At 42.0% G+C, this 17,768-nt stretch overlaps 1 protein-coding gene across 1 annotated transcript in view; it reads left to right on the forward strand.

Annotated features, from left to right (window-relative positions):
• Positions 1-17,768, forward strand: part of LOC124790053 (serine/threonine-protein phosphatase PP1-alpha-like) — a 581,605-nt gene that overhangs the window by 154,613 nt on the left and 409,224 nt on the right. The window lies entirely within an intron of this gene.

The following is a 17,768-nucleotide window of genomic DNA, read 5'->3' on the forward strand; positions in this document are numbered from 1 at the left end:
GTGAGAGATTAGTCAGTGTGAACAGTAGACTTCTGTGTTCAATATTATTCTGTACAGAAAAGTAAAGTAGCATCATATAGCAACAGCACGGAAATTCCAAATGACTACATCAAAGCAATCACTTAGTGTGATGAAAAAAGAAATGGATAAATGAAAGACAACGCGAATGGGCAGTAGAAATAGCAGTAGGGGTTTTTTTTCCAGCGTTAATCCTTTCCCTGGATTCAGTCATATGCAGGCCCCACGTTGCTAAACAGTATACAAAACTACGATCACATAAAATAAGTTACAGTGAGTTAGATTAACTGGGATAATTTTACAGTATTATGGAGCTTGACTAGCTATTCATGACTACAGTCAAAGTGTCTGGGTCCTTCACTTTTTTGGTCACCAGTTTACTGACTGCTTTGATGCGACTCGCCACGAGCTCCTCTCCTGTGCCAACCTCTTCATCTCAGAGTAGTACTTACAACCAACGTCCTCTCTCTCTCTCTCTCTCTCTCTCTCTCTCTCTCTCTATATATATATATATATATATATATATATATATATATTCCGTTCTCTGCCTTTCCCAACAGTTTTTACCATTTACAACTCCTAATAACATCAGAACTATTCCCTGATGTCTTAACATAACTCCTATCATTCTGCCGCTTCTTCTTGTCATTGTTCTTCTAAAATTTCTCCCCTCGTCTATTCTGCGGAGAACCTGCTCATGATTTATGTTACCAGTGTATCTAATTTTCGACACCGTTCTATAGCACATCACAGACGCTTGGATTCTATACTTGTCCAGGTTTTCCATAGTCTACGGTTCACTTCCATACAATTCTCTGCTCCAAAAGTACACTTTTATAAATTTTTCCTCAAATTAAGACCGATGTTTGACAATAGTAGACTTCTCTTGGCCAAGTAGTCCTCTTCGTCTGCACTAGTCTGCTTTTTGCGTCCTCCTTGTTTCGTCCGTCATTTATCATTTTGGTTCCGAGGTAACAGAATTCCTCCACTTCGCCTACTTCTTGGTCCCAAAATTTTGATGTTAAATTTATCATTGGTCTCATTTCTACTACTCCTCATTACTTCAGTTTTATTTCGTTCACCCTCAGTACATACACTGCACTCATTAGACTGTTTATTCCATTTAACAGGTCCTGTAATTGTTCTTCACTTTCGCTAAGAACTGCAATGTCATCAGCGAATGAATATGAATTTACATACCTTCACCTTAAATTTCAATTCCGACCTTGAAACTTTATTTTATTTCGTCACTGCTTCCTCGATGTTTGGACTAAACAGTAGTGGTAAAAGACTTCATCCTTGTCTAACACAATTTTCCATCCGAGCACTTCGTTCTTGGTCTTTCATTCTTAGTGTTCCATTTTCATTTTTGTATGTACTGTATACTAGTCAAGCCGGCAAAGCTTCACAATTGCTACGACGGTCGTTCAATAAGTAATGCCCCACAGCTTTTTAAAACTCAATCAATATACATAGACAAATGTCCTTGTTGGTGCTCCACACTTGATGTTTGTTCTGTACGCCGGTGAAGTTTCGAACCGTTCTGGCAGATGGCAGAGCCGTAATACAGCGTCAAAATAGCGTCTACATACGACTCACGTTACAAGCAGTGTGCTCTTATTGAATTCTTGTGTACAGAAAATGAAACCGTGGTGAATCCGTTAACTTTTGTGTCCAGTGTATGGTGATGCTGCAGTTGATAGGAGTACAGTTGGGCGACGGGTAAAGAAACTTACAGTCTCAGGAAATGCATAAACAGAGCTCCATGATCAGCCACGCTCGGGACGTTCTGTCACAGCCACTGCTCCAGCCATGCTGAATCGTGCAGATGCCATTATTCGTGCCGACCGGCGCGTCACAGCTCGACAACCGGCTCTACAGTTGTCGGTCGGCATTGGAAGTGCGTCCGCAATGATCGAAATTCTCGGATATTCAAAGAGGTGCTCACGATGGGTTCCACACGAATGTTCACAGCGGACCACAAGTTTCAAAGAAAGGCCATTTCATCTGAAATGTTGGAGCGTATTGAGACCGACGGAGAGGCCTTTCTGTCACGGATCGTTACGGCGGGACGAAAGCTGGGTGCACTGCTTTGCGCAGGAAACAAAAATGCAGTGCATGGAGTGGTATCATCCTCATATGGATCAAATGGCTCTAAGCACTATAGAACTCAACATCTGAGGTCATCAGTCCCCTAGAACGTAGAACTACTCTTTAAGGACATCACACACATCTATGCCCGAGGTAGGATTCGACCCTGCGACCGTAGCGGTGGCACAGTTCCAGACTGAAGCACCTAGAACCGCTCGGCCACAGCGGCCGGCCGGTATCATCCTCATTCACTACAAAAGAAGAAATTCAAGACAACCCCCTGTGCAGGAAAAGTCATGGTGACAGTCTTCTGGGATAGTGTTGGGGTCATTCTTGTGGATGTGATGCCAAGAGTGTCACCCATCAAGTCAGAGGCATACGTGAAGACCCTGAATAAACTCAAGAATCGTTTCTGACGTGTTCGATCGGACAAGAATCCAGCAGAAATCTTGCTCCAACTCGATAATGCGTGCCAACACAAAAGTCTTAGAAACCGGGAACACATCGCTAAGTTGGGCTTGACAACATTGCCTCATCCAACCTACAGTCCAGACCTGGCACCTTCGGACTTCCATTTCTTTATGCCGCTTAAAAATTCTCTACGGGGACCACACTTTGGAGATGACGAGAGTGTCAGTCTTGCGGTGAAAACATGGCTACGCCTACGGGACAAGAGCTTTTACCAGCAGGGAATACATGCTCTTGCACAACGCTGGCGTACGGCCATAGAACTTGATGGAGACTACGTAGAAAAATAGGACATGGTGTATATTATCATCATATTCTGACTTTGAACAATAAATATGTTCTGGAAAAAAAAGTGGGGCATTACTCATTGAACGACCCTCGTAAATATGTGTGAGAATTGGATGTACGTCCCAATCTTCGCTTTCCCTTTTCTGCGTCCATCTTCGCATCCTCCCCCCCCCCCCCCTCTCTTATATATATAATCTCCTTCTCCCCCATCTCTGTCCACTTCCTCTTCTCCCCTCTCTTGGACCTTGAATCTTGTTTATTGGTATTGCAAAAGAAACATTGATTGGGAAATTAGGATGGTTAAAATGACAGGGGAAATCGGTTAAAATAATTGGTATACGTGGTACGAGAGAAACCTCTCCAGCTGCTGAATCTGCGAGAATAGTAGCTTCAGTGACAATATTTCGCATAGTCTTATTCTGCGAACAGGTTGGATTACAAAGTTTCAGACGTTTCAGGTTGTGTAGTAGCATTCTGAACGTAATCCAATAAGCCATAAAAACAACCTTCCTGTTTTCTATTAAAATTGATATTTGGGAAGAAAACAAATCAGCACATTGTTATATACACATTTTTTGTTTAATCTGTATGTAAGCAGAAAAAATATGTAAAGGGCGATCAAAAATTTCTGTTTGCGGCGTTGCTGCAGCGTGTATGCAACCCAGTACGACTCCGATGTTGGCATTACTCACGAACGTGTAGGCAAGGGGTCAGCTGAAGTGTTACCCTACGTCTCTTCGCAGTTGCCTTCTTTGTACTTAAATTTTTATCTCCAGCTTCTTTGATTGCTCTTTTTAGAAGTGTCCATATCTCTTCAACTGAACCACCTGTTGTTGATGTTCACTATCGCAGTATCTACAGTCTTAGAGAATTTCTAACGCATTCATTATTCCTCAGCACTTCAGTATCCCACTTTCTTCCGTACTGATTACTCCAGAATAGTCTCTTAACTTCAGTCCGCTCTTCATCATTACTACCGAGTGAGGTGGCGCAGTGGTTGGCACACTGGACTTCCATTCGCGAGGACAACGTTTCAAACCCGCATCCGGCCATCCATATTTAGGTTTTCCGTGATTTTCCTAAATCGCTCCAGGCAAATGCCGGGATGGTTTCTTTGAAAGGGAACGGCCGATTTCCTTCCCATCTTTCCCTAATCCGATGGGACCGATAACCTCGCTGTTTGGTTCCTATCCGAATCAACCAACCATCATTACTAAATTATTACCGAATTATCACCAAATTCTGAGTCTCGAAAGTAAACATGCTCTGAGAAAAAAAATGTGGGGCATTACTTATTGAACGACCCTCGTAAAGGTGTATGTGAAGTAGATGTACTTCTCAATCTCCAACTCCTCCTTTTCTGCGTGTTTATCTCCAGCTTCTGTGATTGCCCTTAATAGAGGTGTCCATATCTCTTTAACTGAACCACCTGTTATTGATGTTCATTATCGCAAAATCTACAGTCTTCGAGAACGTCTAAAGCATCTGAGTTCAGAATCTCCATCTGACCATGATGTAATCCAGCTGGAACCTTGAGTGTCTCTGGGCTTTTTCGAAGTATACCTCCTCCTCTTGTGTTTTTTGAGCAGTGTATTCGCTTTTATTAGATGAAAGTTATTGCAGGATTCAAATAGTCGTATTCCTCTCTCATTACTACTACCGAGCCTATATTCTCCATAACTCTTTCTTCAATTCCCCCTCCAACTTCAGCGTATCAATCCCCCATGATTATTAGGTTTTCATCTCTCCTTATATACTGCAATACACGTTCAGTGTCCTCATATCCTTTCTGTCTCTCTTCATATTCTGCTTGTGACGTCGGTATGTATACGTAAACTATTGTTCACATTCGATTGTTGTCGATTCTGATGAGAGAGTACTACCACTAAACTGTTCAGAGTAACTCACTCTCTACAATACATTCATAGTCATGACGAAACTAGTCCCGTTATACATTTTTGCTGCTGTTGATATAGTATTACCCTCTATTCATCTGACCAGAAACCCTTCTCTTCTTTCAATTTCACTTCATTGTCCCCCACAATATCTAGACTTAACTTTCCATTTCTCTTTTCAGATTTTGTAGCTTCTTTGCCACGTTCATACGTCTGACAGGCCACGCCCTGAGTCGTGAAGGTTATATTTTCGTTGGTTGTTCAGTCTTTTTCTCATGGTTACGTCCCCTTGGCAGTTATCACCTAGAGATCCAAGTGGGAATAATACTGCATCTTTTGCCAGTGGAGAGATCACCATGACACTTTTTTAATTACGTTCCACATATCGCATGAATAATAAAATGTCTCTTTAATGCAGTGCTTCTTATTGCCTTCTTCTTCATCATCCCTTTGATCATTGGTGATCTGCACTAGGTAGGATTTACAGGACATCGGACGAATTCATAGGTGCGTTTTTAAATTTGTTGCTGGTCTGTTAGACCAGTGCAGGACTATTACGGAGGAACTCACCTGTCTTAAATGAGAAGTTGCAACGAATAAATAAAAAATAAAGGTGATAGTCCTACCGATAAAAATTTTTTGACTGTGTTTAGAAAACCAGTTTGTGGGACGGAATGTAAAACTATTGCCGGCCGGAGTGGCCGAGCGGTTAAAGGCGCTACAGTCTGGAACCGCACGACCGCTACGGTCGCAGGTTCGAATCCTGCCTCGGGCATGGCTGTGTGTGATGTCCATAGGTTAGTTAGGTTTAAGTAGTTCTAAGTTCTAGGGGACTTATGACCACAGCAGTTGAGTCCCATAGTGCTCAGAGCCATTTTTTTGTAAAACTATTCCAGTAGCCACCCCATCATATTTGTCCCCGAATGACCGTGCAGGCAATATGAAGGTACAAAGTAGTTTTTCCCTTTTACGATCGTAGTACTTACTTTCGCATGACGTACACTTTGCCATGCATTATTCACTAGTTTGAGATTTATGTGCAAGTGGAATTCATCAGCACAGGTAGATGAACTTGTGCGAAACCCAAAAACAGGACATTGACCCTTGGCACAGATCGGCGTACGCAGTCTGCACCACTTGCTGTACTTCCACTAGAAAACGTTCTTTCAATAGATGGCGCCCGCCCAGAGAACATAAAGCAGGATATACGACCGGTGGGCGGCGCATGCAAACATTTCCACTCGAGTGTTTGTGTGGAACGACGGCTGAGGCGATCGCGTCCGCCAACGCCGCACGATGCGCTCGCGTTCTCTGCTTCAGCGTGTAGCATACTCAGGGACCACAGTCTGCGTTTTACGTTTCGGCTGTTAGCCTGAAGCAATTAGTAACACAGTTACAATAGAAGCGACAGCGTTATTATCCTTTTATTTTTTATTGCTACAATATCATGGTAACTATTCGGGTGACCTTACTTAGTTTAATTTCATGCACATCCACATCTACATCTACATGATTACTCTGAAATTCACAATTAAGTTCCTGGCATATGGTTTATCGAACCACCTTCAAACTAATTCTCTAATGTTCCACTCTCGAATGGCATGCGGAAAAAACGAGCACTTAAATCTCTCTGTTCGTGCTCTGATTCCTCTTATTTTATTACGATGATCATTCCACCCTAAGTAGGTGGGCGCTAACAAAATATTTTCACACTCTGAGGAGAAAGTTGGTGATTGAAATTTCATGACATGATCCTTCTCCAAAGAAAAGCGCCTTTTTTTTTTTAAAAAAAAAAAGATTGCACCCCAATTCACATATTATATCCGTGTCGCTCTTTCCGCTGCCCTTCTTTGAACTTTTTCGATATCCTCCATCGATCCTACCTGATGAGAATCCGATACCGCACAGCGATACTCCAGAAGAGGGCGGACAAGATTAGTGTAAGCAGTCTCTTTAGTAGACCTGCTGATTTTTCTAAGTGTTCTGCCAATAAATAGCAGTCTTTGGTTTGCTTTCTTCACAGCATAAGCTATTTTAAGTTACTCGTAATTGTAAACTCTAAGTATGTAGTTGAATTTACAGCTTTTACAGTTGTGTGTTTTATCCTGTAACCGAAATTTAGTAGATTCCTTGTAGGACTCATGTGGAGGATTTAACACTTTTCATTATTTATAGTCAAATGGTTCAATGGCTCTGAGCCCTATGGGACTTAACTGCTGAGGTCATCAGTCCCCTAGACCTAACTAACCTAAGGACATCACACACATCTATGCCCGAGGCAGGATTCGAACCTGCGGTCGTAGCGGTCGCGCGGTTCCAGTCTGTAGCGCCTAGAACCGCTCGACCACTCCGGCCGGCATTTATAGTCAATTTCCACTTTTCGAATCATAGAGATATCGTGTCTAAATCGTTTTGCAATTTGTTTTGATCATCTGATGACTTTATAAGACGGTAAATGACAGCATCATCTGCAAACAACCTAAGAGTGCTACGCAGTTGTCTCCTAAATATCGTTTTTGTAGATTAGGAACAGCACAGGGCCCGTAACACTTCCTTGGGAAACTCCAGATATCACTCCTGTTTTACTCGACGACTTTGCGTCAGTTACTACGAACTGTGACCTTTCTGACAGGAAATAACGAATCCAGTCCCACAACTGAGATGATAGTCCATAGGCACGCATTTTGATTACAAGTTGCTTGAGAACTACGGTGCCAAAAGACTCCCGGAAATCTAAAAATATAGAATCAATCTTTCGGCCCCTGACAATAGCACTCATTACTTCGTGAGAATAAGGAGCTATTTGTGCTTCACAAGATCGATATTTTCTGAATCCATGTTGGCTGTTTGTCAGTCAACTGGTTTCTTCGAGATAACTCATGATGTTCGAACACAGTATAGTTTCCGAAATCGTACCTTAAATCGGCGTTAGTGATATGGGTCTGTACTTCAGAGGATTACTCCTATTTCCTTTCTTGGGTATTGGTGTGACTTGTCCAACTTTCCAGACTCTGGGTATGGGTCTTTCAGTGAGCGAGCGGCAGTATATGATTGCTCAATATGGAGCTGTTGTATCAGCTTATTCTAAGAGGGACGTGACTGATGTACAATAATGGCTGGAGCCCTTGCCTTTATCAACTGATTTAAGCTGATTTGCTAGACCGAGGATATCTACTTCTAAGTTAGTGACATTGGCAGCTATTCTTGGTTCGAATTCTGGACTATTTACTTCGTCGTTTTAGCAAAGGAATTTCGGAAAAATTATTTAGTAACTCTGTGTTAGTGGCAGTGTAATCAGTAACATTACCATTGTTATCGCACAGTGAAGATATTGATTGTGTCTTGCCGCTGTTGTACTTTACATATGACCAATCTCGCATTGACTTTTTTCGTTGGTTCTGCAACAGTGCTCTGACATGCTTAGTTTACCATTGGGGATCAGTACCATCGCTTATTAACTTATTTGGTATCTGTCTCTCAATAGCCGTCGATGCTGTTTCTTAGAACTTAAACCATATCTGGTCAAGGCACGCATATTCGGATTGGAAGCAGTGTAGACAGCTCTTAGGAAGGCCTCAAGCGAATTTTTATCTGCTTTTTTAAATACATGTATTTTGCGTTTATTTTTGATGGGTTTGGATGCTACGGTATTCAGTCTTGCTACAGCCGCCTTGTGGTCACTAATCCCTGTATCCGTCATGATGCTCCCTATGTGGGTAGGATTATTTGTTGCTGAGGTCAAGCATGTTTTCGCAACCATTTTCACTTCGAATGGGCTTTTAAACTAATTGTTCAAAATAATTTTCTGAGAATTCTTTGAGAACGATTTCGGACGACATTTTATGAGTACCACCGACTTTAAACGGATGTTTTTGCCAACATAGCGACGGTAGATTGAAGTCATCACCAACTATAATTATATTAGTGGCGTACCTATTTGAAATGACACTCAAGGTTTCATTGAACTGTTCAGCAGCTGTATCATATGAGTCGGGGAATCGGTAAATTGTAATCTTCTGAGAACAATAGAACCATCTGCAAACACTTTTTCAGATTAGTTAACACACTTAATTCTTAGGTATTTATTTATTTTATACGTGTATAAATTTTTACAAAACGTTAGTGTTTGATATGTCAGAGAGAACTGTCTGCTTCTTGCAGGTAAGGTGCTGTTGTATGGTTAGTTTCGAGATTACTCAGACTCATTAAGATTTTGTTGCTACTTGGAAATAGGATCCGCTTTTTTTATAAGGGATTCCCATAGTTCATATTGGTGTGGATTGTTCACCAGATGTGGGAAAATCAATCTCTACGATCCTACAGAGATGTACAGAGAAGATTACGTGCCCCAGCATTATTGGAAAAAATGGTGTACGTAACAAATTTCCTCGAAAGAATCTTCTGAGTAAACAATATTTTTGAAAAGATTTTATATGAACGGACACAGCGATGGAACTTCATATAGAAATAAAAAGTAGCAGTCGAGATTACAAATTTATGTTATAGATAATGTTCGTTGTCTATTTTGGCCATTATAGCCTAAAGACCAAGGCTCTGAAATATACAATCAGACAATAAGATATGCGTGACACATACTTAGCAACATTAAATTTTAACATAGAAGTAATACCAGTTAAGATGTAAAACGATGTTCGCCCAGATGACAAGAAATGCCAGTGCCCAGTGTCGCTGTGTGATAACCAACTAAATTGTTAATTAGCTGACAAGGGCTATGGGTTATAAAAGGGAAGCTCCGCCGTACGATAATCACGTGATCCGTAATGAAATGATTAAAATCCACAAAAGGATGTACATTTCATGTACAAGAAGAAAAAGATCGTATTTTATATGCAGACGTAAAAGAATAATGCTTAAAATCCACTGTTTTGATATTTTAAAAAAATTGAAAAAAATACCGACAACAACCCCCAGAATATTGACATATTGCCATTTGTCATGTACTTAACCGAAACATTCGGTAGTGTTCACATTATCATAGGACTTGTCGGCAAGTCATGATCGAAGGGATCGCTGGGTCAAAAATCTAGGGATACCAGTCACTGAACGCTGGCCCCTATTTTGACTGGACCAGAGGTGGGATTCTTCCTGCAAGTCGGTCAGAGCCTGAAGATGGTGTAATGTAGCGCCGAAACTGGTTACTCAAATAAAATAACAACTGGAAATTTAGACGGCTGAAGATGTTTCAATTCGATATCTTATACTGGTCAGCAGAGATCCTGCAAACATGTGTATAAAGATGCACTTACGAAGAAAAGATAATAGCTTCACCGACACTACTATGTGACCCTACAGGTACTACAGCTACCACTTACCAGACCACGATGCTGAGTACGGGTTCTGAAACAGCGTCCACACACACAACTAAAGTGAATCTGTGTATAATTTAGATGTTTAGCCCACAATAATCGTACGGTCCCGCGTAGTACAGTTTCCAGACACAGCCCCATTTTATTGTTACGCTGCGATGCACCTGTAATCCGTATCGCAGCAGAACTGTGTCTCCGGGAAACCCGGAACGTGTATTGGTTCAAATGGCTCTGAGCACTATGGGACTTAACATCTGCGGTCATCAGTCCCCTAGAACTTAGAAATACTTAAACCTAACTAACCTAAGGACATCACACACATCCATGCCCGAGGCAAGATTCGAACCTGCGACCGTAGCGCCTAGAACCGCTCGGCCACACCGGCCGGCGGAACGTGTATTCTCTTCAGACAATGTGCCACTCTTGTTCAAGGGCCTTACCGTGGGACTTACTTTCCTGAACACTGTGCGCAACTTTTCTATATTTGGGTATATTTAAATGTTACCTCTTATGTGCGTATACTAACAAGACTACATTTGCAACTCTATAACTCTCATCTAAGTGGCTAAACAGTTCTCTGAAGTAATCAAATTGCATTACTAATAGCAAATCCCCAAAGTGAAAATTAAATTATCTCGCAACAGTAAGTATTTTTTTTACAACTTGAAGCCAAATTTGCACTTAACAGTAAATAGAGGAATGTAAAAAGAATTATTTATACTGTTCTGTTACAAAGGGTACACTAAAAGTTTTCAATCAGCCCGCACTCTTCCGTAAGAGGCGGGAAGTGAAAAGTATTAAAAAAAAGTTACGGCACCCACTTTTGCCTTTGTGTTTAAGCTGCTCTCTGAACTATCACTTTGTGCCTTCGCACAGGACCTCGATTTTCAATTGCAACTGCGACTCCCGCTATAGAGCTACAAGACGTGGCTTGGTGTCTGGGGTTTTCTCCTCTGTGCTTCGTTAAGGAACACTACACCACGATTTACAATCTTGGCGGACAATAATTGTGCAAGGACAGGCAGGACCGTGTAATGCTTCGAGAGTATTCGCTGGATGTTGGTAGTGTGTTAGCGGCCATACGCTCTCAGTTTCAGTCTCATATTGTCTACAATAAGAGAGGTATTTTGAGGACTACTTTGTCAAACGTAAACAGACAGCTCTTGCGTTCTCGCGCGTCCCCAGTGCGGCTTGTCGCGTTGTATGCTACACATCTGATGAAGGATACTAGCCATACACTTACGTAAAATCACAATTAGTGTCTGGGACAAAGAGAAACCTTGCTCCCTTGGTTATCAGGCGAATACTGGAATTAAAAATCCCCTCCCACATTTAGTCGACTCTTGCTAATTCGAACCCCTGATAAATCTAATTTCGCGATAAATCACACCAGTCGTTCTGTATTTTGAAAATTACAAAAAAAAAAGACTGACGGATCGGAGGAATGCTGTGTGTTTTGGCATACTCGATAAATCGAAACGTTTGTCATGACACTCCGTCGACAAACACTCTGTAATGCAGTGACTGCACGTTGCGAGACCAGTCCCCATCCCAAAGGAAGAGAGAGTAGTCAAATTAATCCCTTAATTCTGCTCACAGATTCCAACTCCAAATAAAACTCTGACTAAATTTATATCAAACAGTGATCGGTCGGTCAGTTAACAAGTCGTCAATCTGAATTGCTCAGTTAATACTACTAAACTAATTTTTCCGGGCCCGCAGGCACTACCGAGATACTGTAGGGATAGAGAATGATCGGTTAGAGAGACAAGGTAATTTTGTCATTCCCCACTTATTTAATACAGAAAACGCCCAAGAGGACGAAATTTGGCTTGGTTCCCTGTCCATTGTTTCGAAACGTCGTTGAGGCCACTTGGTGGCGGAGAAATAGAAAGTCTCCAGCGTTCTGGGAATCTGCACCAGTTCGGGCCATTCAACTTGAAAGCAAGAAAAAGGCCGCTCCAGTCGGCCAGAAGAGCAGGAACGGTTACACCTCTAATTTCTGTTAGGTAGGCTACAAGAATCTTTCCGTATATGGCGGAGGTGCAGTTTAGTTCGTCGACAGAGTCTTTAAAGGGTGTAGAGAGAGAGCAGCTCTCCACCCCATTCCCTTGCAGTTACAAAAAGCGTCGACATGAGAAATCCATCGTGCAGCAATTGCCGCTATTTTGTGGCAAATATTGTCTCCCATTACCTTGGGAGGAACCTTGTGTTAATCATCCACAAGTTCCTTGTGATGTTCACACTTACGAAGGACGCTGCAACTACGATGGTTGCGTCTGCACCGCGGGATACCCGAGCTCCAAATGGACATGCAGCGTGGTACGCTCTGTTGTCCGACCATTGTTACTGTTACCGCATTCTTGAGCTGTGGCTAGCTTCTTTATTATAGTGATTCATATTAATTCATTTTGAGCCCTCTCAAGCGACTGATCTTTATGCTAAAGACATTATTGTTCATGTGAACTTTTGTTCTTTTACTTGTCCTATAACAAGTCCATTTCTCGTCTAGCAACGGCTTTAGTATGAGTGAAACGTTAGAAAACTTGTGACAAGGCTACCTCTCATTTATGTATCCAATTATGAACAAATGCATTGCCAGACTATACTGATTGTCATTGGTCTGTAGCTTCCCTGCTGTCCCTTGAATCAGTCCTTACCAGACGACGAAATACCTGCCGTAACAAACGAAGTCAGATGCCTGGCAGAGAAGACCAGCAGGTGAGTGATCTGCTAGAGAACAATGACTGAGGTCCCAGCCATTGGCTACAACTATTCTCCTAACCAACACACATGCTACAACTCCGCAACTGTCAGTTGGCCATTATCGAGCATTCAGTAAATCAAACGTTCCATCAATTGTTTCATTAATTGTTTCGACGTTCAGCTCCTCGCGACATTCATTTCTTTATCAACAACTTGCTACGGTACATAAATTAGGTGTAAAAATGGTTTGTAACCTATTTTGGGTATGTTCCAGACTTCCGAACACATGACAGATTTTATGGCGTTGCTTAGCCACTACTCGTGACGAGATTGATAAATTGAAAAGGTAGGGTACGATAGTTTCATGAGACAACTGGGCTGAGGGAGCCTTCACAGCCTAGGGAAACCCATCAATCCACAATTCTGGACATTGGCACGAGCAAGTAATCCAAATGACTGCACAAAGAAAATATAGATGGGAGTTTGTTCCAGGTTTTAGAGAAAATTACTTTATGTATGTATGTAAGAGGATTAATCTCAAGGAGATAAGTAAGACGTTAACGAGCCATGAGAGTAATAGAGACGAGAACGAAGGTGCGAGCGCATTTGCGTGTGGCTTACCACCGAAGCATAGGCGGTGGTAGGTTGTACGCAGAACCAGTTGAGATTGCGTGCTACAGCGATCTCTAAAATCGCTTGCGTCTTCTTGAGATGCGACCGGATTACTATCGTGAGTTTCCAGTATACGACCGACTCTCAGATAATGAAGTGCAACACATGTTCCAACTGAGACGGCGGAAGACTTGCACGCTAATATGCACCCTGAGCTGAAACCAACCAACCAACAAACCGTGACCGTATACTGCTTCAGAGTTGAGAGTGGGATGAAGAGCGTATCTACGTCGATTCTATTCCCTTATTCGCTGTACATCTTAAGCAAAATACAGTCCGCACAGCCATCCTTCTAGAAAAGGCAACGTTGACCTCTCCGTCTGTTTCGTCGCTGAGCTGCAGAGGGTACTTCAGTTTCTTACGCTGGCTAGGCCAGAGTGCCGTCAATCCAGAGACGCTGCAAAGAGAAAGCTGTTCTTCCGCGATGTTGTGACCAGGAACCAAATTTGAATGCAACGGTTCCTTTCTTCCTTTTTAACGGACAGACCATCTTGTGACTGTTTTAATACCGGCAATCTCAACATTATCTGGACCTTCTCATCCGGTGACACGGGAGACGGGCCACATTTACGAGAATTTCTTTTCGGAATATTTTAATTTGTTGGTTAGACTTGTTGTGTCTAAAATTTAGTCTTCTAACCTGGGTATTAAAGTATAATTTGGTATATATACTTCTAACTCAACATTACATTTAAGAGTGCAGAGTAACTGTATATAGGCTCAAATCGACCGCGTAAACGTGACAAAATGTCTATTCTCCATCACTGTCCGGGCCGCAGTTTACGCACAAAAGAAAGTGTGTCCAGTGGCTCAATCGTCATGAGCCCCCTTTTACATCTAAGGTACTGGATCCATTCTCGATTTAATTTTGATTGCTTGTATCGTGCCAAAGAGTGAATATAAGAGCAATTGTCGTACTCTTCACAAGAAGCAGGCCTCTCTTCATTTTCCTTTGTTGTTGCTTTTAGCGTTCTCCTCGTCTCAGTCGTTGCGCTCATAGAATTAAATCATTCTGCTTCAGATTCATGACATTCAAATAGATTTTTGAACAGTTTCTTCCTTTGATTCTCCTAAATCTTCATTTTTTTGTATTGCGTTTACAGTTGTTGGTGTCTTAAATTTTCCTTGACTTGGATATCAGTAAGGGTGGCTGATGAAAAACGCTGTGTAAACGTGCCCCCAACAGAACGGCGTAAACGTATCTCATAGCTAAGTTTCGATTACTTACGGAACTGGCCAGCCGGTGTGGCCGAGCGGTTCTAGGCGCTTCAGTCTGGTATCTCACGACCGGTACGGTTGCAGGTTCCAATCCTACGTCGGGCATGCATATGAGTGATGTCCTTAGGTTGGTTAGGTTTAAGTAGTTCTAAGTTCTAGGGGACTGATGACCATAGATGTTAAGTCCCATATTGCTCAGAGCCATTTGAACCATTTTTGAGTTACGTAAGTAGCTTTCAGGCTCTCAGATTATACAGGTGTACCTTGTAAAGTAGAATAATACCCTGTAAACGAACATATATTTATCCATTCTCAGGTCTAAACTGTATGCTTCCTTGGAGCTTCGACATTTGAGTAGCTCTAAACTGGTGCCACAAAGTTTGTGAGAGACCTCACTAAGTGGTTGCACTGATCTTCGTTGTCGGTACCGCTCTAGCAATATTGGTTCCGGAGAAACGAGCTCGTCGTTAACATTTCCCGCCCGTAAATGTGCCCAGTATCCCCTTCTTTTTCTGGACAACTCCTCTGTCGGTTCGGAATCGCAGGGAAAATTACTTTTTTGGGAGAAATTTACATATCAGATTTTTCAGCTCATTCCTTATGCACACAATCGACTCATGATTGCGGTCATTTGGTTCGTAATATCTTCTGCAGTTCGAATTTGTGATTAGATTTTATATTAATTATATATTTTGTAAGCCCGTCTTTGTAAAGGCTGGACAAAACGGTCGTTGGGACCCTTCCACGTAAGAGTGTTAACAGCTAGAAAAGTCTTCCGTTGATAAGGTGGTAACTCTCGCAGGGCGCCTCCCTGATTCAGGGGGAAATGCGACATTTAATGATTTCGCGCATATTAATGATTGTGTGAAAATCAACAGCAGGAGCAGCAGGAAGAAGAAGAAGAGGAGGAGGAGGGGGAGAAGGAGGGAAACGGGGGTGGGACAAAATCTGTGACTCCAGAGTAGACAACTCATCACTAAGGACGTAATGCATTACATCATTAGAATGAGGGTGGACTAGGGTGAATTTTCGGCTTTGGTAAGAACAGAAAATCCGTTTTCCCAATGACTGGCGGACGCTGTCCAGGTAGGTGCCTTGTTACGGGGATTGATATTTTATTATTATTCGTGTCTTTGTTTGCTATTTTTTATTATGTTATCTATACACAACAACAGGCCGAATGTTGCACATGAATTGGCTTGAATATAGAACATAATATTTTAACATAATTTCAAATGTGTTAGTATAACCAAGCATTATGGTCTTTAAGGGGGTAAAACTAGATAAAATATCTATATAAGAATAATAATAACTATAGCTAATAAAAGAGGAAAAGAAATAATATCTATGTACTACCATAATCCAGAAGGAATACGCTGCTAGTCTGCTACACTGTGCAGCGTTGGTAGATCACAAATTTTGTAATTTATAATTCTGGACTACACTACGATACAACACTACACTACTATACTTCGTTTAAGAACCAAGCTGGATTTCTCACTTATCATTTCCAATGGTGCGCTGAGGTGCAACTCAGGATTCATAGGGGTTGCGTTGCTGTGTCACGCCAGGTGTCGAGATTGGAAAATGACTGTCAGGGTCTCAGAAAGTCCTTCCTGGTCCTCCCCGAGGCTCGTCTCCACACTGCTTCTGGAAAGTTGTTGTAGGTGGATGTTCTGCAGTCGCGTGACCCGTTGTCATGATGTATGGCCCCTTCTTGGTTTCCCTCAGCCACGAAGGCTTGTAGTTCATAAGCTGATATTTTAGCTGCCAGCGATTTCAGATTATACCACAGTTCCTCATTCCTATTCTATTACAGACTGTTGTAGTACCAAACGCGCTCCTGTCCTTGTCTGTAACATCTTGTCTAACGGCACATTCCTAGACGATATGATCCGGGATACCGATTGTTCCACATTCACAAGTGTTCAGTAAGTATCTGGGATATGATCCATGTCCCGACAGGCAGTGTATAGCTCCTTTGGTCGGAAGGAAGTATGATGTTTTTCTTCTTTCTTCTTATGTTAGGAACGAACTGGAAGGTTCTCCTCCTTCTTTCTACCCCGTCCCAGATCTTTTGCATTCTCTATCAATGCATGCCTTTATTTCTTTATTTGATGTTGCTCTTGTGCCCAGTATCTCTTTTACTTTATCACATTCGCGCATTTTGAATCAATATTGTGCATCTCTCTTTCTTACTGCTATGTCTAGAGGCAGGAAACCCAATATCACCAGAAGCGCCTCAGTCGGTGTTGTCCTATACGCGCCTGTCAAGCGCAGGAGTACATCTCTGTGCTCGTCTCAGAGGCTGCGCTGTCCTCACCATTCTGGCTCTATAAAGCCTGACGATCGACCCGTAGCCCACTACAGCGATGAAGATTGCTTTGTGGTACGTTCTTATTAGTGGCAGCTGAAAACTTCTTTGGGCAATTGTTGCTACTTTGTTTAAGGTTTTAATGCCTCTCTGGCTGAGGATTTCTTTATGTGCATGAAAATTCTGCCTTTCCTCTACCTTAACTCTAAGGTCCTTTTCTTTTCACAAGCTGACCATTTATTCTGATTCTAGTGTTTCTTGTCCTTTATATTTTTTTCTTTTAGTTACATACGTATAAATTGTTTCGTGCGCTGCTATCGTTAGTTTGTTTGCTACTCACAAGTTGCTTAGTCTTTCAAGAACTACCCCACTGCTTTCCTCTAATTTGGCCCTTGTGTTAGCAGATACTATAGTTAGCAGATCGTCTGCGTAGGCGATGCCGCCTCTTGTGTTTGTTATACTCTGAGGCTGCTTTAGTAACGGCTCTAGCTAACGTTCCAGAACTCTGGATCTGAAACAGAGCCCTGTGGGCAGCCTTTATTATCAAACACTCCCGATATATCAATCAACATGCCTATAATATACTTTTCTGAAGTGTTTACAATATCGCATCCTCGGGAAAGGGAAATAGGATTGGTAGAATAAATAGAGAATGTCCAAAGAGGAGTAGCTCGTTTCGTTACATATTCATTTAGTAAGCACACGCTGCAGGAGAGGCGTTCTGCAACTCGTTATGGTTTACTGTTAAAATTCCGAGAGCTTACTTTACTA

Source organism: Schistocerca piceifrons, chromosome 3 (genome assembly GCF_021461385.2).
Source record: "Schistocerca piceifrons isolate TAMUIC-IGC-003096 chromosome 3, iqSchPice1.1, whole genome shotgun sequence".
Taxonomy (NCBI): Eukaryota; Metazoa; Arthropoda; class Insecta; order Orthoptera; family Acrididae; genus Schistocerca; species Schistocerca piceifrons.